Source organism: Carcharhinus amblyrhynchos, chromosome 20, assembly GCF_965287045.1.
Source record: "Carcharhinus amblyrhynchos chromosome 20, sCarAmb.v2.hapA, whole genome shotgun sequence".
Taxonomy (NCBI): Eukaryota; Metazoa; Chordata; class Chondrichthyes; order Carcharhiniformes; family Carcharhinidae; genus Carcharhinus; species Carcharhinus amblyrhynchos.
Genome location: NC_137343.1, coordinates 49,722,952 through 49,745,099, shown reverse-complemented (window position 1 = coordinate 49,745,099; position 22,148 = coordinate 49,722,952).

Here is a 22,148-nt window from a genome sequence, read left to right as displayed (position 1 = left end):
GCTGAATGGCCACCTCCTGCTCCTAGTTCTTCTGGTTTTCCACTGATTGTTGAACAAGCTGCTTATATTCAATGTCTAAACTCATACGAGATGAATAGATGTTGTGGGAGATAGCAGACCCCTGTGGGACCCGAACCCCCAGTGTGTACAGTGTGAAGCTGTGGGAAACTGAACCAGAGCAAGCGCTCAGGAGTTAGGAATGAAGTGATGATTTTGGCTTGGAAAGGGTTAACAACGTGAAAAAAAAACCCCCCAGCAAAATACAAAGTGGTTGTTGTTCATGAAAGATGGAGATTACTCTCACATTTTTGTGGTTTTATTGTGGTAACGCATCGCTCTCTCTCAAACTAATCCACAGCATTAGCTCAGCAAAGATGTTTTTGGCACAACAGATTAAAGAGTTGCTCACAGCACAAAGCACACATGCTGCTGAGACTTGTTGCTGAAGTTTTTATTAAGATGTGCAGGTTAGCTTGATTGGCCGTGCTAAAAGAAAATTGCTCTTAATGTCCTGAGATGCGTAGGTTAGAGGGATTAGTGCGTAAAGATGTAGAGGTATTGGGGTGGGACCTGGGTGGGATGGTGGTCGGCGCAGATGGGCCGAATGGCCTCTTTCTGTACTGTAGGGTTTCTGTGATTTCTCACTCTCATCGAGACAGCTGCTCGAATATCAAATTTCAAACAAGCAACAGGAGAAAAGGATGGAGATACCAGTGTTACGGGCAACACGACAGCTCAGTGACTATCACTGTCTGCTGTGCAGTTACAGGGACCCGCGTCGGATCTCCAGCTTGGGCCGGCGTCTGTGGGAGTTTGCACATTCTCCCCGTGCTTGCGTGAGTTTTCTCCGGGTGCTCCGGTTTCCTCCCACACCCCAAAAACGTGCTTTTAGGCTGATTGGTGTTAACAAATTGTCCCTAAATTAGACCTCCCTTGATCTGGCGCACATGTAATTCTCTAAATTTGCACCCCCTTTATTGTGGAGTCCATGAGATGTAGACAGAAGTCATAGGTAGAAGAAGGATTGGAATGAGGCACTCACTGAGTGTTAAAATGGGCGGCGCCGGCTTGTGGGGCCGAAGGGCCTGTTTCCTGTGCTGTGCTGTTCTTTGTTCATGGTGCAGAAGTGGGCATTGGAGCTCTATCACCTCGCCCGCCACAGAATCAGAGAGGGCGAGGGTCCTACAATGGAAATCTCTGTTGTCCTCAGGTGGGAGTTTCTGGTCTAGCCCAAGCGAGGCTGTAAAATCCCACCCAGGGAGAGAGGCCATTGACGGTGATTGTTAGACTATGATAGGTAAAGAATGGAGCCAGGTGAGGGCAGGTCCACCCAGCTGGATAACAGTGGAGAGGGACTTTGGGGGGGCTAGTGGTGGGGCTGTGTCAAAGGCTGCAGACAGGTAGAACAAGGTGAAGAGAAACAGTTTGCCTTTGTACAATCCCAGTCAGACAGATCGAAGCTTGCAGCTGTATTGGGGCAAATATTGATGTTGTAACCAGGATGTGTAAGGAAAGCTTTCTGGGTTGAGGAATCTGGTCCCAGTGATTAGGACTGTCACCGCTGACAAACTCTGCCATGTCTGAAATGAGGTAACTCAAATGACCCAGGCCCTGAGTGAGACAAATCCTGAATATTCCGAGGCCTGAGTAACCCTGGCCCTCTGAGCCGGGCCCTCGAGTGAACCAGGACACGAGTCAACACCCCCTCGAGTGAGCCCTGGCCTCAGGTTTCATAGGGATAAGCTATAGAGTTACCGGGTTAAGTTCATAGAGTCAGAGAGGTTTACAGCATGGAAACAGGGCCTTTGGCCCAACTTATCCATGTTGCCCTTTTTTTTAAAACCCCTCAGCTAATCCCAATTGCTCACATTTGGCCCATATCCCTCTATACCCATCGTACCCACGTAACTATCTAAATGCTTTTTAAAAGACAAATTGTACCTGCCTCTACAACTACCTCTGGCAGCTTGTTCCAGACATTCACCACCCTCTGTGTTAAAAAATTTCCCCTCTGGACCCTTTTCTATCTCTCCCCTCTCACCTTAAACCTATGCCCTCTAATTTTGGACTCCCCTATCTTTGGGAAAAGGTATTGACTATCTACCTTGTCTATGCCCCTCATTATTTTATAGACCTTTATAAGATCACCTTTAAGTCTCCTAAATTCTAGGGAAAAAAAGTCCCAGTCTATTCAGATTCTCCTTATAACTCAAACCATCAAGTCCCGGTAGCATCCCAGTAAATCTTTTCTGCACTCTTTCTAGTTTAAAAGTATTCTTTCTATAATAGGGTGACCAGAATTGTACGCAGTATTCCAAGTGTGGCCTTACCAATGTCTTGTACAACTTCAGCAAGACGTCCCAACTCCTGTATTCAATGTTCTGATCGATGAAACCAAGCATGCCGAATGCCTTCTTCACCACTCTGGACACCTGTGACTCCACTTTCAAGGAACTATGAACAACTACCCCAAGATCTCTTTGTTCTGTAATTGTCCCCAACACCCTACCATTAACTGAGTAAGTCCTGCCCTGGTTCAATCTACCAAAATGCATCACCTCGCATTTATCTAAATTAAACTCCATCTGCCATTCGTCAGCCACTGGCCCAATTGATCAAGATCCTGTTGCAATCGGAGATAATCTTCCTCACTGTCCACTATGCCACCAATCTTGGTGTCATCTGCAAACTTACTAACCACGCCTCCTAAATTCTCATCCAAATCATTAACATAAATGACAAATAACAGTGGACCCAGCACTGATCCCTGAGGCACATTGCTGGTCACATGCCTCCAGTTTGAAAAACAACTCTCTACATTTTGTATCCATTTAGAAAGTTCACCCTGGATCCTGTGAGATTTAACCTTATGCAACAACCTACCATGCGATACCTTGTCAAAGGCCTTGCTAAAGTCCATGTAGACAACATCAACTGCACTGCCCTCATCTACCTTCTTGGTTACCCCTTCAAAAAACTCAATCAAAATTGAGAGACATGATTTTCCGCTCATAAAGCCATGCTGACTGTCCCTAATTAGTCCTTGCACCTTTAAATGCCTATAGATCCTCTCTCTCAGAATACATTCCAACAATTTACCCACCACAGATGTGAGGCTCACTGGCCTGTAGTTCCCAGGCTTTTCCCTGCAGCACAACATTTGGATAAGATTATGAAGGGTATAGATAGAGTAAACAGTGGTAAGCTATTTCCTAGATTGGAAACACACATTACGAGGGGCCACGGGCTTAGGGTGAGGGGGGGCGAGGTATAATTTGGATGTTAGAGGGAGGTTTTTCACACAGAGGGTTGTGGGGGTATGGAATGCCCTGCCAAGTAAGGTGGTGGAGGCAGGCACGCTGGAGTTGTTTAAGAGTTACTTAGATAGGCACATGAGCGGGATGGAGATGGAGGGATATAGGAGATGGTTTTAAATAAGGATCAGGAGCCTCGGGACGTCCCTGGGAATCAATTGATTCCTATGGACCTTCCAACATATTTTCTGGCTCATTTGTTTTACTTCTGAGCTTCTGGGGATTCCCTTGAATGTTTGTATAAGATGTGCATGTTATTGATGTTTTTCTCTTTTAATCCACAGGTGATTCGATCCGCCTTGTTGTCCAACAAGGGGCATACACGCGGTGGGTCGTGCGAGGGCTGCTCTTGGGTGTTTCGAGAGTTGCCTAGTGCTTCACGTCGTTAGTGTACGCTTAAACTGGACCAGATGCTGGGCAACATGACAGCTCAGTGACTATCACTGTTTGCTTTGCAGACACATGGATTTGGGCCGGTGTCTGTGGGAGTTTGCGCATTCTCCCCATGATTGCGTGGGTTTTCTCCGGGTGCTCCGGTTTCCTCCCACACCCCAAAGATGTGCTATTAGGCTGATTGGTGTAACAAATTGTCCGTAAGTTAGTCTCCCCTCAATCTGGTTTCCAATGTGGAGTGCCATCAGCGTAGACAAGGGTCATGGGTGGAAGCGGGGACTCACAATGTTGAAATGGCGGCGTGGGCTCGTTGGGCCGAAGGGCCTGTTTCCCGTGCTGTGTTGTTCTTTATTTGCCACTCTCCAATCTTCAGGCACTTCACCCATGGCTATCGATGATTCAGATATCTCCCGCTGTGGGGGCTCACAATTTCCTCCTTAGCCTCCCACAACATGTTGGGATACACTTCAATCAAGTCCCAAAGATTTATCTACCTTGATGCAATTTTAGAATTCCAGCACCTCCTTCTCTGTAACATGTACCGTGGGTGAGTTACTGGGGGTAAGTTAGTAGAGATTATTAAATGTGATCTTGGGGGTAAGTTACAGAAGTTTGGGAGATGCTGTCCTCGATAAGTGGCTTTCTTTAGGATGTGTTCTGAGCGAGGACATCACCTGCCCCTCTCCCAATCTATCCCGTCCTCAAGAGATTTCTCTTCCTAATGTCAGCTCAGTAAGATTGCTGCCCTGGGGAGAAATTCCACCTTCCCACAGTCGATTAACAGAAGCCGGTGACTCACCCACATGCCACCCCCCCACCCACCATGAGAACAGACTCACCCCATTAGTTCACCTGAAGGTGATGAGACAAAGTGATTTTCCTCGAGTCTAATTATTTAATTTCACACAGATTGATCAATATTAGACTGACTAACTAAGCAGACTGAACACTGTCATACTTCTTCCCATGCTCTCCTTCCTTGAGTACATACTTACAAACCTCAGGAATGTGTTAGAATGTCGCACAGATTGGGCTGTGCGTTAATGGTGCCAGCCGTGCCCACATATCGCAACATCTATTACTCACATCAGCAGTCGCTGAAATCGGCTCTGATCTTCAACATGAACTCCCCCTCCCTACCCCCTCAGAGTGGGTAGGCCACGGGCTTAGGGTGAGGTATAACTCAGAGGTTTTTCCACACAGAGGGAGGGTTGTGGGGGGCCTGGAATGCACTGGCAAGTAGGGTGGTGGAGGCAGGCACGCGAGAGTTGTTTAAGGCTTACCTAGGTAGGCACATGAGCAGACTAGAGATGGAGGGATACAAAAGATTGTTCTAAATAAGGACCAAGAGCCTCAGGACGCTCCTGGGAATCAATAGATTCCTAAGTGCCGTCCAACATATTTTATGGCTCACCTGTCTCTTACATTTGAGCTTCTGGGGATCTTCCGTGTATGTCTGTATAGGCTGTGTATGTTCACCAGCTCCTCCAGTTACCCCCCCCGCCCCACCTCAGAACCCCATCCCACTTTCCCCAGTAACCACCCTGAACTTCCCCACGCCCAGGGCCACTCATGGTGCCGACAGACCCAGCTCCTACCCTCTGCGCCCAATCCCACTTACGCACTCCTTACACCCCCGTATCCTCCATCACGTCCCACCCCCTCTATTCCCGCCCTCCGCACCGGGCATTTTCTGGGTCCAGCGCTGAGAATCTGAACGTGGCGGACAGGGTTGGAGATTTGGGCAGTATCCGTGGAGAGAGGACAACGGGCAGTTTCCCCCCCCCCGGCTGAAACGTGTCAATTGGTGAGGAGCTGGTAAACAGGGAGAAGGGAAATGAGCAAGTGGGGAACAATGCTGATCCCTAAAGTCAATGATTCACTTCTTTTCCCTCAGCAATTGGGCGTTGTATTTAAACATTACTGACCACAGTTTCTGATCATTTAATTACTGTCTGTGTGCCGAGTCATTCTGGAGATTTTGTAAACAATCACAAAAAACATCATCTCTACAACATACTTTGACTCGTGTGTGTGTCTGATTTATGTACATGTATGATTCCCACATGCATCAGATTTTGGTACATGTGTGACTCCCGTGTGCATCTGCTTTTGGTGTGATTCCTGTGTGTGTCTGATTTTGGTACACATGTGACTCTTAAGGGTGTGGAGAGTCTGCAGAAGGATCTAGATAGGCTGGGCGAATGGGCCAGGAAATGGCAAATGGAATTTAATGTTGGCAAGTGTGAGGTGGTCCACTTTGGTAGGAAGAATGGTAGGAAGGACTATTACTTACGTGGCGAAAAACTGCAGCAGGCGACGGTGCAGAGGGTCCTCGGGGTCCTTGTGCATGAGTCGCAAAAACCCAGCTTGCAGGTGCAGCAGGTGGTCAGGAAGGCGAATGGGATGCTGGCCTTCATAGCGAGGGGGATTGAATATAAAAGTAGGGAGGTCTTGCTGCAGCTGTATAGGGCATTGGTGAGGCCGCAGCTGGAGTACTGTGTGCAGTTTTGGGCGCCGCACCTGCGCAAAGATATTTTGGCCTTGGAGGGAGTGCAGAGGAGGTTTACTAGGCTGATACCAGAGTTGAGGGGGTTGAGCTATGAGGAGAGGCTGAATAAACTAGGCTTGTACTCGTTAGAGTTTAGAAGAATGAGGGGAGATCTCATTGAGACGTATAAGATGATGAATGGGATGGATAGGATAGAGGTGGAGAGACTCTTCCCGCTCAAAAAAGACAGTAGGACTAGGGGGCACAGCCTCAAGATAAAGGGGGGGCGGTTTAGAACGGAGTTGAGGAGGAACTTCTTCACTCAAAGGGTGGTGAATCTCTGGAATTCTCTGCCCGTTGAAGTGGTGGAGGCTGCCTCGCTAGATATTTTTAAGACGCGGGTTGATGGGTTTTTGATAAGAGAGGGGACTAAGGGTTATGGGGAGAGGGCGGGAAAGTGGAACTGATCCACTTCAGATCAGCCATGATCTTATTGAATGGTGGGGCAGGCTCGAAGGGCTAGATGGCCTACTCCTGCTCCTATTTCTTATGTTCTTAAGTGTGTCCACTTTTGGTAGATGTGTGATTCCAGTGTGTGTTTGATTTTGGTACATGTGACTTCCATGTGCATCTGTTTTTAGGGAGATGGGGGTAGGAACAAAGAACAACACAGCACAGGAAACAGGCCCTTTGGCCCTACAAGCCCATGCCGCCCACTTTAACATTGTGAGTGCCCTCTTCTACCTATGACCTTTGTCTACGCCTACAAAGAACAACACAGCACGGGAAACAGGCCCTTCGGCCCAACGAACCCGTGCCGCCTTTTCAACAAAGCATTTTCCTACACCTACCCTGCCCTGTGTGTATGTGAATGGAACCCCTAATGTAGCCTATTGGACTCCACAATAAAGGAACCATAACCAGATTGAGGGGAGACTAATTTAGGGACAATTTGTTACACCAATCAGCCTAAGAGTATGTTTTTGGGGTGTGGGAGGAAACCAGAGCACCCGGAGAAAACCCACGCAAGCACGGGGAGAATGTGCAAACTCCCACAGACACCGGCCCAAATCCATGTATCTGCACAGCAAACAGTGATAGTCACTGAGCTGTCGTATTGCCCATCAGATGGTCCAGTTTAAGCGTACACTAACGACGTGAAGCACTAGGCAACTCTCGAAGCAACATCCAAGAGCAGCCCTCGTATGACCCACTGCGTGTATGCCCCTTGTTGGACAACAAGGCGGACCGAATCCCCTGTGGATGTTAAAAAAAAGACTTCAATAAACATACACAGCTTATACAGACATTCACAGAAGATCCCCAGAAGCTCAAACGTAAGATGGGTGAGCCATAAAATATGTTGGACAGCCCATAGGAATCTATTGATTCCCAGGAGCGTCCTGAGGCTCTTGGTCCTTATTTAGAACAATCTTTTGTATCCCTCCATCTGTAGTCCGCTCATGTGCCTATCTAGGTAAGCCTTAAACAACTCTAGCGTGCCTGCCTCCACCACCCTACTTGGCAGTGCATTCCAGGCCCCCACTACCCTCTGTGTGAAAAACCTCCCTCTAACATCTGAATTATACCTCCCCCCCCCCCCCCCCCTCACCCTACGCCCGTGGCCCCTCATGATTTTTGTATCCAACCTGGGAAAAAGCTTCCCACTGTTCACCCTATCTAGACCCTTCATAGGGTGGGTGGGATTCTGGTCGGTGCAGACTCGATGGGCCGAAGGGCCTCTTTCTGCACTGTGGGGGATCTGTGATTCTATGATTTTGATACACGCGTGATCGCTACTTGCTTTCAGGTTTGGTGCGTGAGTTCAGGGCATTTTCAGGACCAGCGGATGATTATAATTCACGGGTAACAGTCAGCCAGAGAAACTGCCATGGGAGAACAGCTAGTTATCCGTACAAACTCAACAAGCCACAACTACAGTATAATTACCACAACAGATAAATTCATCCAAATTCATCCATTTCATCCAAAGTATTTCTAAGCCCAAAGTAATGACAGTCTGTCTATTGCCTGCTGTTTGTGAAACAGATAAAGCACATTATTGAAAGAAGGGACATTTCATTAAGCTTCCACTAACTAAAACTTGTTTCTTGTTGTAAGGTTTGTTGTAAGTGCCACAGGGACTGGTGTTGAGTCCATTGTTGTTTGTCATCCATATCAATGATCTGGATGATAATGTGGTAAATTGGATCAGCAAATTTGCTGATGATACAAAGATTGGAGGTGTAGTGAGGACAGTGAGGAAGGTTTTCAAAGCTTGCTGAGGGATTTGGACCAACTAGAAAAATGGGCTGAAAAATGGCAAATGGAATTTTACGCAGACAACTGTGAGGTATTACACTGTGGAAGGGCAAACCAAAGTAGAACTTCCAGGGTAAATGGTAGGGCTCTGAAGAGTGCAGTTGAACAGAGGGATCTGGGAACACAGGTACAGAATTCCCTAAAAGTGACGTCACAGGTGGATAGGGTCGTAAGGAGCGCTTTTGGTACATTGGCCTTTATAAATCGGAGCATTGAGTAGAAAAGTTGGAGTGTTATGGTAAGGTTATATAAGGCATTGGTCAGGCTGAATTTAGAGTATTGCGTACAGTTTTGGTCACCTAGTTACAGGAAGGATGTAAATAAGGTTGAAAGAGTGCAGAGAAGGTTCAAGAGGATGTTGCTGAGACTTGAGAAGCTGAGTTAGAGAGAGAGATTGAATAGGTTAGGACTTTATTCCTTGGAGTGTAGAAGAATGAGGGGAGATTTGATAGAGGTGTATAAAATTTTGATGGGTATAGATAGAGTGAATGCAAGCAGGCTTTTTCCACTGAGGCTAGGGGAGAAAAAAACCAGAGGGCATGGGTTAAGGGTGAAAAGTTTGAAGGGAATATTAGGGGGGGATTCTTCACACAGAGAGTGGTGGGAGTGTGGAATGAGCTGCTGGATAAATGCGGGGTCACTTTAACATTTAAGAAAAACTTGGACGGGTTTATGGATGAGAGGGGTGTGGAGGGATATGGTCCAAGTGCAGGTCAGTGGGACTAGGCAGAAAAATGGTTCGGCACAGACAAGAAGGGCCTGTTTCTGAGCTGTAATTTTCTATGGTTCACCTAACATTCAGCAGCAGTTTGTAGGTACTATGGTTATATGGAGTTTATCACAAACCTGGCACTAACAATACTGACTTCAGCAGCTTGTACAGAGGTGTGTCCAAGTGAATTAGTCGATGAGCCAGTCATCGTCACTCTGGGACTCAGCAGCAAGAACCGAGTGTTTCCCCTTCCTTGACTCTTTGTGGAGGTTCAGTTGGACAACATAACGTTCCAATGAAGAGACCTTTTGGACTCAAAGTGTTAACTTTGTTTCTCTCTCTCTCCCTGCAGTGCAGGCGAGGCCGTTTGGCCCATCAAGTCTGCATTGACTCTCTGGCAGTGTATTATAACCAGCCCCTCTCACCTGTCCTATCCCCGCAACAACACACTTTTATCATGACCAATCAACCTAACCCGCACGTCTTTCAGACTGTGGGAGGAAACCCATGCGGACACGAGGAGAATGTGCAAACTCCACACAGACAGTGACCCGAGCCCAGAATTGACCCCGGGTTTGTGGTGCAGTGAGGCAGCAATGCTAACCACTGTGCCACCCTATTGCCTGACCTGATCAGTTCTTTCAGCACTGCTTTTATTTCATAACCTAAATGAGCCCATTTCTTCTCTCCATCCATTCTGATTTACAGCCACCAGGTTATGCAGTGACCAGTTTCCAAAACACCATGCAGGAGCAGTAGTAGGCCATTCAGCCTATCGCGTTTGCTCCCCCATTTAATGTGATCATCACTGATCTGATACTATAATCCTCAAATCCACTTTCCCACCTTATCCTCATAACCCTCGATTCCCTGACTGGGTAAAAATCCATTTATGTCAGTCTTTCCATTTACGACCCAGTCTCTACAGCCCGCTACAGTAAAGGATTCCACAGATTCACTTCCTCCTGAGAGAAGAAATTCCTCCTCATCTCTGTCATAACTGGGTGACCCCTTACTCTGAGATTATGCCCTCTGCCCCTAGACTCTCCCACTAGAGGAAGCAACCTCTCAGCATCTACCCTTGGCACAGTGGTTAGCACTGCTGCTTCACAGCTCCAGGGTCCTGGGTTCGATTCCCGGCTCGGGTCACTGTCTGTGTAGAGTTTGCACATTCTCCCCATGTCTGCGTGGGTTTCCTCCAGGTACTCCCGTTTCCTCCCACAGTCCAAAGATGTGTGGGTTAGGTTGATTGGCTATGCTAAGAAATTGCCCCTTAGTGTCCAGGGATGTGTAGGTTAGAGGGATTAGTGAGTATAATATGTAGGGATATGGGGGTAGGCCTGGGTGGGATTGTGTTAGGTGCAGACTCAATGGGCCGAAGGGCCATGTTCGATTCTGGCCTTGGGTCACTGTCTGTACAGAGTAAACACATTCTCCCCATGTCTGTGTGGGTTTCCTCCCACAGTCTGAAAGATGTGCTGGTGGGGTGCATTGGCTATGCTAAATTGCCCCTTAGTGTCCTGGGATGCGTAGGTAAGAGGGATTAGCAGGGTAAATATGTGGGGTTAATGGGATAGAGCCTGGGTAGGATTGTTGTTAGGAGAGGGGAATCTTATAGAGACTTACAAGATAATGAAGGGGATGGATAGGGTGGAGGTAGAGAGATTCTTCCCACTTAAAAAGGATAGCAGAACTAGAGGGCACAGCCTCAAAATAAGGGGGGAGCAGCAGTTTAGAACAGAGTTGAGGAGGAACTTCTTCACTCAAAGGGTGATGAATCTCTGGAATTCTCTGCCCGTTGAAGTGGTGGAGGCTGCCTCGCTAAATATATTTAAGTCACGGGTGGATAGGTTTCTGATGGACAGGGGAATTAAGGGTTATGGGGAGAAAGCGGGAAAGTGGAACTGATCCACTTCAGATCAGCCATGATCTTATTGAATGGCAGGGCAGGCTCGAAGGGCTAGGTGGCCTACTCCTGCTCCTATTTCTTATGTTGTTGGTGCAGACTCAATGGGCTGAAGGGCCTCCTGCTCTGTCGAGATTCTATGATTCTCATTACGGTCGCCTGCCATTCTTCTAAACTCCAGTGATTACAGGCCCAACCTACTCAACCCCTCCTCACAGGAGAATCCCTCCCCACCCAGGCGCAGTTTGGGGATGATCTAAGGCTGGCATCGCAGCTCCTGACGTGGGCAACTGGCTAGGTGTGAGAGGGGATCAGCCCAACACTCCTATCAGACATTAATAGCCTGCCGAACGCCACCACATTATTCAGAGGTTGAGGCTCTCTTTTTATACGTATGGAATGAGGTAGTTGAAGCAGGAATGTCAGAGGCAAGCCAAACCTCACTCCTATCGCTGAACGATTGACGTGAGTTCATGTTGTCTATTTGCTGCCTGAATAATTAGGACAAGGTTCTTACCAAATCTTTCAATAGCTTCATACCCAACCCGAAATCTCTCCGTCTACTCTCACTGTGGCCTGAGTACACGTTCCGTTTGAGGTGGGTTGCAGTCAAATTACTTGCTGCGTGTTCGTGTTATTAAGTAATAAAAAGGCGCTTTGTTCAAAAGCTGACATCAATCAAACATCAGAACGCTTCACAATTAGTACTTTACGCACTCTTAGTTTAATGATAAAGTTACAGAACCACCCGGCACTGCGGAGCCACATCTCGGCAGCCAAGCATGGAGCTGTGAAGCAATCACTAATTGTGTGTGATTCACACACTCGATCCAGCAGCCAAAACAGAAAGTCACTCATCACGTTCCAAGTTAACAAATTGGAAAGTGAATCCCATGTGTCAGACCATTGTAGGGTCATGACGTGGAGATGCTGGCGTTGGACTGGGGTAAACACAGCAAGAAGTCTGACAACGCCAGGTTAAAGTCCAACAGGTTTATTTGGTAGCAAACACCACTAGCTTTCGGAGCACTGCTCCTTCATCAGGTGGGTGGAAAGTTCTCCACCCACCTGACGAAGGGACAGCGTTTCCGAAAGCTTGTGGGTGCACGGTATTGATGTCTTTCCTCTTTTAATCCACAGGGGATTCGGTCCGCCTTGTTGTCCAACGAGGGGCACACACGTGGTGGGTCGTGTGAGGGCTGCTCTTGGATGTTTCGAGTGTAGCCTAGTGCTTCACGTCGTTAGTGTACGCTTAAACTGGACCAGATGCTGGGCAACACGACAGCTCAGTGACTATCACTGCTAGCTGAGCAGACACATGGATTTGGGCCGGTGTCTGTGGGAGTTTGCGCATTCTCCCCGTGCTTGCGTGGGTTTTCTCCGGGTGCTCCGGTTTCCTCCCACACCCCAAAGATGTGCTGTTAGGCTGATTGGAGTAACAAATTGTCCCTAAATTAGTTTCCCTCAATGTGGAATGCCATAAGCATAGACAAGGGTCACGGGTGGAGAGGGGACTGGTAATGTTAAAATGGCAGCGCGGGCTCGTTGGGCCAAAGGGCCTGTTTCCCAGGCTGTGTTGTTCTTCGACAGTGACCCAAGCCGGGAATCGAGCCCAGGACCCTGGAGCTGTGAAGCAGCAGTGGTAACCACTAACCAGTGCTATCGTGCCACCCTACCATTGCTATCCAGCCGGGTGGGGCTGTTCTCACCCGCCTCCACTCCTATTTATCCAGTACCAGCCACAGGGTTGGAGGGGCTGGGCTCCCGAGCAGTTTACCGCACCCTGAAGTCTTCTCAACCTTGGTGTCCTATTTAACCCTCTTAGATGATATAACCTCAACACCACATTGGCTGTTTATTTCTACCTCCACAATGCTACATGTTTCCACCTCTGGCTCCACTCCATTTGCTGCTGAAACCCTGCTCTAGCCTTGATAATTCACGCACACCCCTGGCCTGTCTCCCACACCTTGTAAGTGTGAGGTCTCCCTAAATTCTGCCTCCTGCACCCTAACTCGCACCAAATCTTTCTCAGCCATTGCCCTTCTGCTCTGGTAACAGCTCGAGTTGTTTTCAAATCCCTCCAGGGCCCCGAGATCTCTACACTCGGCCAATCTTGGGCCCCTGCATCGATCAAAGCATCATTCGTGGCCAAGCCTTCAGCCTAGGCCCCAGGCTCTGGAATTCCCTCCCCACCCATTACCATCTCTTTCCTCTTAAGACAGGCCATTAAATCAATACCTTTAACTAAGGTTTTGATCATCTGACCACTTGTCCACTGGTTTTGATAATGTCAGTGTGAGGCCCTTGTGACATCTGCTGTCTTCATGGCTCTCTATGGACAGAATTCTTGCCCTATCACAGAACACTTCTTTACTACATTATCCAGCAATATGAAAGGTCAAACAGCCAGGGGTCATCTTCAAACCTGTGAGGACACCATTGAGAATACTGGATTCTGAGTGGATCTCTTCTGGGCTGTAAGTGGATCTCTCACTACTACCAAAAAGATGTGGACACTCTGGAGAGAGTGTAGAGGAGGTTTACTAGGATGCTGCCTGGTATGGAAGGACTGAGCTCTGAGGTGAGATTGGGCAAATTGGGGCTGTTCTCCTTGGAAAGGCAGACAATGAGGGGAGACCCAGTAGAGGTGTATGAGATTATGAAGGGTATACTTAGAGTGAACAGAGGTAAGCTTTTTCCTAGATTGGATACAAAAATTACAAGGGGCCACGGGCTTGGGGTGGGGCAGGGGGCGGTGGGGGAGGTATAACTCAGATGTTAAAGGGAGGTTTTTCCACACAGAGGGTTGTGGGGGCCTGGAATGCACTGCCAAGTAGGGTGGTGGAGGCAGGCATGCTAGAGTTGTTTAAGGCTTACTTAGACAGGCACATGAGCGGACTAGAGATGGAGAGATACAGGAGACTGATCTAAATAAGGATCAAAAGCCTTGGGACGTCCCTGGGAATCAACTGATTCCTACGGACCTTCCAACATATTTTCTGGCTCACTTGTCTTACTTCTGAGCATTCCGTAAATGTCTAAGTTTTGTATGTTTATTGATGTCTTTTCTTTTCCTTCACAGGAGATTCGATCCGCCTTGTTGTCCAACAAGGGGCATACACGCGGTGGGTCGTGCGAGGGCTGCTCTTGGATGTTGCTTCGAGAGTTGCCTCGTGCTTCACGTCGTTAGTGTACGCTTAAACTGGACCAGATGCTGGGCAACACGACAGCTCAGTGACTATCACTGTTTGCTGTGCAGATACATGGATTTGGGCCGCTGTCCGTGGGAGTTTGTGCATTCTCCCCGTGCTTGCATGGGTTTTCTCTGGTTGCTCCGGTTTCCTCCCACACCCCAAAAACATGCGCTTAGGCTGACTGGTGTTAACAAATCATCCCTAAATTAGTCTTCCCTCAATCTTCCCCAATAGGCGTAGACAAAGGTCATAGGTAGAGGAGGGCACTCAATGTTAAAATGGCAGCGCGGGCTCATTGGGCCTGTTTCCCGTGCTGTGTTGTTCTTTGTTGTTGTTCTCACTGAGTGTGAATGACTCTCTCCTGAGCTACGAGAAGATTCTTTCTGGGCTATGAGTTCATCTCCCTGGGACTCTGAGTGGATCACTCACGCGCGAGGAGTGGATCCCTCCTGGGTTTTGAGATGATATCTTCTGGGCTATGAGTGGATCTCTGGGATTTCATGATCTCAAGCTTTGGGCTGAGAGTGGGCGGTGTGTCGCTGGAGGGGAAATTGCTGGGGGCCAGGTGGGTTGGGGTGAGCGATGTGCCGAAGCTATGAAATTGTTGAGGACGATGGAAAGAATCGATAGAAATCGGCAGAGAGGACAACTGTCTGATTTTCAAATGAGTGTGAGCTTGTTCAGGGATGGAATCAGGAAGCAGTGAGATTCTCTGCGAAGGGTTGTGTGTGTGTGGGCGGGCAATTCAGATCGATCGATGTTGGTCACGATTCCCCCTAATCGGCCCAAACTGATTCCCCAGTGTTTGCAACACTCAGCAAGCCCTGTTCGGCCTGTGCTAAAGGCCCCCCCCGTCCCGTCACTGTCACTGCCCTGGTAAGGAGTCTAAACACCAGGTTAGAGTCCAACCAGTTTATCTGATCAAAGAAACTAGTTGGATTTTAACCTGGTGTTGTAAGACTTCTTACTGTGTTTACCCCAGTCCAACACCAGCATCTCCACATCATGACTGCCCTAGTAAACCACAGACCCAGGTTAATGCTCTGGGGAGGGTTTAAACTAATATACCAGGGGATGGGAACCTGTGTAAGGAGGCCAAGGAGGTGGGAACAAGGACAAAATGTGGGGAGAAGGTTCCAACTACATCAGAAATCAGGAAAAATGTTTGAATCTATCATCAAGGAAGAAATAGGGAGACATCTGGATATAAATTGTTCCACTTGTAAGACCAATTTGGTGGAATTCTTCGTGAACATTACATGTACAGTGGACAATGGGGAACCTGTGGATGTGGTGTATCTGGATTTCCAGAAGGCTTTTGACAAGGTGCCACACCAAAGACCGCTACATAAGATAAACGAGTAATGTATTAGCATGGATAGAGGATTGGTTAATTAACAGAAAGCAAAGAGTGGGGGTAAATGGGTGTTTTTCAGATTGGCTATCAGTGACTAGTGGTGTGCCTCAGAGATCAGTATTGGGACTGCAATTGTTTACAATTTACGTAGATGATTTGGAGTTGGGGACCAAGTGTAGTGAGTCAAAATTCACAGATGACGCTAAGCTGAGTGGCAGAACAAAGTGTGCAGAGGATGCTGAAAGTTTGCAAAGGGATATAGACAGTCTCAGTGAGTGGGCGAGGGTCTGGCAGATGGAGTACAATGTTGGTAAATGTGAGGTCATCCATTTTGGTAGGAATAACAGCAAAATGGATTATTATTTAAATGGTAAAAAGTTGCAGCATGCTGCTGTGCAGAGGGAGGTTTGCGGGTGCAGTAGGTAATGAAGGCGGCAAATGGAATTTTGTCCTTCATTGCTCGAGGGATGGAGTTTAAAAACAGTGAGGTTATGTTGCAGCTGTATAAGGTGCTGGTGAGGCCACACCTGGAGTTACTGTGTACAGTTTTGGTCTCCTTACTTGAGAAAGGATATACTGGCAGTGGAGGGAGTGCAGAGGAGATTCACTCGGTTGATTCTGGAATTGAGAGGGTTGGCTTACAAGGAGAGACTGAGTAGACTGGGGCTATACTCATTGGAATTCAGAAGAATGAGGGGAGATCTTATAAGAACATAAGAACATAAGAAATAGGAGCAGGAGTAGGCCATCTAGCCCTTCGAGCCTGCCCCGCCATTCAATAAGATCATGGCTGATCTGTTGTGGCTCAGTTCCACTTTCCCGCCCTCTCCCCATAACCCTTAATCCCCTCTCTTATCAAGAACCCATCAACCCGCTTCTTAAAAATATTTAGCGAGGCAGCCTCCACCACTTCAACGGGCAGAGAATTCCAGAGATTCACCACCCTTTGAGTGAAGAAGTTCCTCCTCAACTCCGTTCTAAACCGCCTCCCCTTTATCTTGAGGCTGTGCCCCCTAGTCCTACTGTCTTTTTTGAGCGGGAAGAGTCTCTCCACCTCTATCCTATCCATCCCATTCATCATCTTATACGTCTCAATGAGATCTCCCCTCATTCTTCTAAACTCTAACGAGTACAAGCCTAGTTTATTCAGCCTCTCCTCATAGCTCAATCCCCTCAACTCCGGTATCAGCCTAGTAAACCTCCTCTGCACTCCCTCCAGGGCCAAAATATCCTTGCGCAGGTGCGGCGCCCAAAACTGCACACAGTACTCCAGCTGCGGCCTCACTTATAGAAACATATAAGATTTATGAAGGGAATGGATAAGATAGAAGCAGGGAAGTTGTTTCCACTGGTCGGTGAAACTAGAACTAGGGGGCATGGCCTCAAAATAAGCAGATTTAGGACTGAGTTGAGGAGGAACTTCTTCACACAAAGGGTTGTGAATCTGTGGAATTCCCTGCCCAGTTGAGGCTGCCTCATTGAATGTTTTTAAGGCAAGGATAGATAAATTTTTGAACAGTAGTGGAATTAAGGGTTATGGTGAGCGGGCTGGTAAGTGGAGCTAAGTCCACAAAAAGATCAGCCATGATCTTATTGAATGGCGGGGCAGGCTCGAGGGGCCAGCTGGCCTACTCCTGCTCCTAGCTCTTTGTTCCAAATCATTAACATATATTGTGAGTAGCTGGAGTCCCAGCACTGATCCCTGTGGCACCCCACTGGTTACTGCCAATTTGAAAAGTACCCATTAACTCCTGCTCTCTGCTTTGTAAATTCTCTGCTATAAAGTTCTCGATGATGGATTTGAGAATTTTCCTTACTACCGATGTTAAGCTTATCATTAAATTCAACTTAAATTCCACCAGCTGCCACGATGGGATTTGAACTCATGCCCCAGATCATTAACCTGGGTCTCTGGTTCACTAGTCCAATGATACTACCATTGTATCACTGACTCTGTGGCTTCAATGAAGTTTCCAAGGTGTGGTATTTTTTGGTAAGATACATTTTGCTGAAAATAGGCAACGTTCAACTAAAATCAGATCTCCCCCCCCCCCCCCAGTGTTTTATTGTTAGCATGAAGTATATGTGGATTGGCCGTGCTAAACTACCCTTTAGTGTCAGAGAGATTAGCAGAGTAAATGTGTGGAGTTACAGGAATAGGGTCTGGATGGGATTGCAGTCAGTGCAGACTCGATGGGCTGAATGGCCTCCTTCGACACTGCAGGGATTCTGTGATTCTATAAAGAAAACCTTTCAGATGGCTTCATGATGCATGTTGATGATTTCTAATCAGACGCTACTGCAGGATGTGAAAATGTGCTATGAGTACATAAGAACATAAGAACATAAGAAATAGGAGCAGGAGTATAAGCCATTCAATAAGATCATGGCTGATCTGTCGTGGCTCAGTTCCACTTTCCCGCCCTCTCCCCATAACCCTTAATCCCCTCTCTTATCAAAAACCCAGCAACCCGCTTCTTAAAAATATTTAGCGAGGCAGCCTCCACCACTTCAACGGGCAGAGAATTCCAGAGGTTCACCACCCTTTGAGTGAAGAAGTTCCTCCTCAACTCTGTTCTAAACCGCCTCCCCTTTATCTTGAGGCTGTGCCCCCTAGTCCTACTGTCTTTTTTGAGCGGGAAGAGTCTCTCCACCTCTATCCTATCCATCCCATTCATCATCTTATATGTCTCAATGAGATCTCCCCTCATTCTTCTAAACTCTAACGAGTACAAGCCTAGTTTATTCAGCCTCTCCTCATAGCTCAATCCCCAAAGGGTATAGAATTGGGAGTCTGGTTAGTGTGGGTTTTAAATACCCTGCTTTTAGTAAGCTGCTTTTAATGTTAAGCAGAATAAATCTGGAAAAAGCTTAAACCAACAATCCTAGTTAGTGAATGTGACCTTCATCTCAGCCAATCACACTCAGTTTTCCCAAAAACACGATGCTTTCTCTAAAGAAACAAATTAGTAGCGCAGGGGTTTCAGTAACAGTCTTCAGTAATAGCGCAGGGGTTTCAGTAACACTCTTCAGTAATAGCGCAGGGGTTTCAGTAACACTCTTCAGTAATAGCGCAGGGGTTTCAAGTAACAGTCTTCATAGCTTATGAGGAGAGATTGAATAGACTGTGTCTGTATTCGTTAGAGTTTAGAAGGCTGAGGGGGAGTCTTATAGAGACGTATAAGATAATGAAGGGGATGGATAGGGTAGAGATAGCGAGATTGTTCCCGCTTAGAAAGGATAGTGGGACGAGAGGGCACAGCCTCAAAATAAGGGGGGGCGGGGGGGGGTGCAGTTTAGAACGGAGTTGAGGAGGAACTTCTTCACTCAAAGGGTGGTGAATCTCTGGAATTCTCTGCCCATTGATGTGGTGGAGGCTACCTCGCTGAATATATTTAAGTCACGGGAATTAAGGGTTATGGGGAGAAAGCGAGAAAGTGGAACTGATCCACTTCAGATCAGCTATGATCTTATTGAATGACGGGGCAGGCTCGAAGGGCTAGGTGGCCTACTCCTGCTCCTATTCCTTATGTTCTTATGTAGTAATGGGGCAGGCGCTTCAGTAATAGTGTCCTTTACAATTGTCCTTGGAGCTCAGGAATTACAAGAACAAAATGCAAACCGACACTGACATTGACATTGACAGATTTATATGTTTACTGGACTCAAAATCCCATTTCCAATGCAAGCCCTCCTGTGACTTATCTGGAATTTATAAACACCACCAAAACCCTGAGGCTTAGAATTTCACAAATTGCTCAATCCCTCTGTGATTGAAATATTTCTTCAGTACAAATCCCCCTGTGATTAAAGAATTTCCCCAGTACAAGCCCCTCTCGGTCGCTCTCTCTCTCTCTCTCTCTCTCTCTGGACTACTGCCCAGTCCAGAAGCCAACATTACTACTGCCAGCGCACTGAGATCTCATACTAGTTGCAACAATTTCCACAACCGACCATGTACAAAATAACCGGCTACTCCACATCAGACAGAATGTTTAACAAGGGGCTCAGGAGCTCCAAGGGGTATCAAGCAGTAGTATCTTCCAACTAGGGCCAGGGACCTCGTATAACCAGTCCTCAATGGAGAGTGTTTGTGCATTAAACAGCCCCATTCGACTTAGAAATCCAAATGTCGCCACCAGCCAGTCCGGGACCAGCACTGCTGACTCCAAGAGTACTAAAGAACAGATTCCAGAGACGTGTGGTTACCTGTGGGTGGATTATTGCAAGCACTTGCAAAGATCACAGCTACAACAATGCTTCAGGAACATGTGCTGCCTGGGAAGAAAGCCAAGGTTAGTCCAGGAGCGTACCATGCAGATATCTCCCCTTCCAGAGACACGACAACTGAATCATATTGTGACAATTAAAATGACCCCGATAATGATAGAATTACTAGTGAGTGGCCATCCATGGCTGAGGGATGATCTAATAGAGATCTATAAAATAATGAGGGGCATAGGTAAGGTAGGTAATCAACATCTTTTCCCAAAGGTCGGGGAGTCCAAAACTAGAGGGCACAGGCTTAAGGTGAGATACAAAAAGGTCCAAAGAACAACACAGCACAGGAAACAGGCCCTTCGGCCCTACAAGCCCATGCTGCCCATTTTAACGCTCAGTGAGTGCCTCATTCCAATCCTTCTTCTACCTACGACTTTTGTCTACGCCTCTTGGACTCCACAATAAAGGGGCAATTTTTTCTCTCAGGGTGGTGAGTGCCTGGAACAAGATGCCAGAGGCAGTAGTAGAGGCGGGTACAACTTTGTCTTTTATAAAGCATTTAGACAGTTACATGGGTAAGATGGGTATAGAGGGATATGGGCCAAACGCAGGCAACTGGGGCCAGCTTAGTAGTTTAAAAACAGGGCAGCATGGACACGTTGGGCCGAAGGGCCTGTTTCCATGCTGTAAACCTCTGACTGTATCCCTTGTAGATGGAGGAGGATACAGAAGTCTCTGTTATCAGAGGAAGACCTACAATCAGGTATCCAAATCCTGAGGCTGGAAGATAGGAAGGCCAGACTAGCCACGTACACAGAGGAACCTTACAGATAAAAGGCAGCAGAGTGGCCCCAGTGAGTTAGTGACAGCGAGTCTGCCACTCATTGCTGGACAGGAGAACAGACCACGCTTCCTGGGGATAGATTGGCTCCAGAAGATTTGGCTCAACTGGTTGGGGATCTCCAGGCAAGGCATGGAAGGGGTTGTATGAAACTATCATGATACCCTGGAGATTTTTAGGACGGTCTGGGGAAAATAGAAGGAGCCAAGGCAAGATCCATATTGACCCCATTGCTACACCTAAGTACTTGAGAGCCAGGCCAGTCCCTTACTCCATGCTGGAGAAGGTGGAAACTGAACCAGGGTGCCTTGAAAGTGTGGGTGTAATAAGGCCGGTGCAATTTGTAGAAAGGACTGTGCCTGTAGTCCCTGTTAAGGCCAACGAATGAAGTCATCTTTGTGGGGCCAATAAACTGATGGTCAATCAGGTTTCCAAACTCGATAGATACTCTATGCCCCGGATCGAAGATCTGTTCACCAAGCTGACAGGCATTCTCCACGTTGGACATGAACCATGTCTATCTCCAATCTGAATTGGACAAGTCCTTCTGGAAATATGTGACGATCAACACTCATAAGGGATTCTACAAGTGTTATCTATTTGCCTTTCAGGGTCTCATCAGTGTGTGCATCTTCCAAAAAGATTTAAAAAAACACTCTTCAAGGGCTATCCAAGGTCCACTTAGATAACATCAAAAGGGCTTCAGGACAGGAACACCTGACCAACACTGAAGAAGGTTTGCAGTGATTCTCCAGAGCAGGATTTCATTTGAAGAGGGAGAAATGCCTTTCCCAAGTGGCCAACACAACCTGTTTAGCTCCCGAGATGGCATGGAGTTAAATCCAGTAGAGGAAAGGTAAAGGCCATCAAGGGAGCACTGACCCCAAGGAACACACAGAGCTAAAATCCTTTCTGCGGTTAGTATGGAAAATTTATCCTGAATTTGCCCTCCATTCTGGCCCCCTTGCATGCCCTATGACAGAAATACCATCGGTGCGCCACGATGGCACTGCTGCCTCAGAGCTCCAGGGACCCAGGTTCAATCCCAGCCTTGAATCACCGTCTGTGTGGAGTCTGCACATTCTCCCCATGTCTGCATGGGTTTCTTCGGGATACTCCAGTTCCTTCCCACACTCCAAAGGTGTGCAGGTTAGGTGGATAAGCCATGCTAAATGTGCGGGGATATTGGGATAGAGCGGGGATGAGCCTGGGTAAGATGCTCTGTCGGAGAGCTGGTGCAGATTCGATGGGCTGAATGCCCTCCTATTGCACCATAGGGATTCTGATTCCATGGTCCTGGGAAGCTCCACAGGCAGAGCTTTTTCTAAGGTGAAACGTTAGTTACTATTGTCCAACTTACTGGCCTATTTCAACCCTAAGAAAGACCTTATATT